General features: G+C 29.5%; 1 non-coding gene across 1 annotated transcript; it reads left to right on the forward strand.

Moving 5' to 3' along the window:
• Positions 1-1,153: 1,153 nt before the first annotated feature.
• On the forward strand, positions 1,154-1,257 carry LOC119259988 (U6 spliceosomal RNA). The gene has a single exon (XR_005128634.1). It is a non-coding gene; the product is annotated as a U6 spliceosomal RNA (small nuclear RNA).
• The last annotated feature ends 445 nt before the right edge of the window (positions 1,258-1,702 follow it).

A 1,702-nucleotide genomic window follows, 5' to 3' on the forward strand; every position in this document is an offset into this window, starting at 1 on the left:
TACTCTCACCCCCCACATCTCTGGCCTATACCCCAGTTCTTTTATGAATCAATAAATCTTTTAAAAAAAGAATAAATTTTAGGGATTAAATAATTTACATAAACATCCATATTTTTTTCAATTACCTGGCATGGGAGAGACTTAATAATTGGAAGATATATATATATATATATATATATATATTTCCCCCCCTCCTGAATAGTGAACACTCCTGGGAGGCTAAAATTTTATGTAAAAGAGTACAAAATACATTATATTTTTTCTAACAAATGCACAGAACAAACGGTCCATTTTAAAAATGGAGCCATCATTTTCTTAGTATATCTAAAATATAAATGCAGGGAATTATTTGTATATCTTTTGGAAAGTACATAGGTTTTGTTTGTTTGCTTCCACTTCAATTTCCTTTGTTTATTATGAATGGCGTTAATTTTTATGTGAATGAATTTTATATTGCTTTTTCAATGATACACAGCTAGAACTCATTATAATAGGACTCATTATATTTCATCAATTATATCAGTTATTAATAGCAAACTATTTTAAAAATTTCCTTGAAATACTTTTATAGTCTTTTAATCTTTAGAAGATTTAGAGTTTTGAAGATATTTAATTTACTCTTCTGGTGGCAAATTTATTTTTTCCCATTTTCTATTAAGCAATTTAGAATCACAACTCTTAACTTTCATCTATCACAGTCGCTAAGCATACAGCATACAGTAGGCACTCAATAACTGTGGAAGTGAATGTATTATTCTGTTGTTGAGGAAGAGAAAAACTGACAGGCGTCAGAAGTTAGGCTCCCATAATTTGGTATTTTGCAGACTTCAATAAAGGTTTATTCACTATTATGTCAATGAAAATACTGAAGAAAACACTATTCTTCATGTTCAGTCATGAAGTAAAAAATACTATTTATCCATCATTTACATTTAGCCCAGGTATGAACCCTTTGTACATTGATTTTTTTAGGTTCCTGGCAAAATAAAATAAACAAAATGAAAGCAGAAATGATAAAAAGCCAGTAGACAAAAACTACTACAAAATTTCCATGTGCATTGATGCTGACCACTGTAATATATTGTTCTTTTTATCTCTGTATTTTTATTTTTACTCTAATACAAGTGAAAACATGAAATTAGAAGATAAAGCAGTGCTCACTTCAGCAGCACATATACTAACATTGGAACGATACAGAGATTAGCATCGCCCCTGTGCAAGGATGACATGCAAATTCATGAAGTGTTCCATATTTTTTTTTGGATTATAAAATTGTTGTTTTAATAAAAATACCTTAAACAGTGAAAAAAAAAAAAAAAAGAAGAAGGTAAAGCAAATCTGAAAGCAGTTATGATCCTCCCTAAGATTTCTCCTCGAGCAGGGAAAACATAAATGACAAATATAAGTTAGTGAGGAATACTATGTGCCTTAAAACAATAAGAGCAAGAGCCAACTTGGGCCCAACGACTTAATTGTATTTATTGCCATACAATAATTTATTTGGTCCCTTGTTAGGAATGTACCTTGCCACTTTATCTTAGAAAGTCAATAAAAAATAAAGAAATGGCTTCTCAAAACTAGGAAGGATCTTAGTTGGCTTAGAATTTTAGCATGATTGGATTGGTATTGCCAAGTAAAATAAAAAAAAATGAATTAAAATTTAATTTTAGACAAATGAATATATATATATATTAGCATAGGG

The sequence above is a fragment of the Talpa occidentalis genome, unplaced genomic scaffold (assembly GCF_014898055.3).
Source record: "Talpa occidentalis isolate TD23 unplaced genomic scaffold, MPIMG_talOcc4v2.1 talOcc4.5, whole genome shotgun sequence".
Classification (NCBI taxonomy): Eukaryota; Metazoa; Chordata; class Mammalia; order Eulipotyphla; family Talpidae; genus Talpa; species Talpa occidentalis.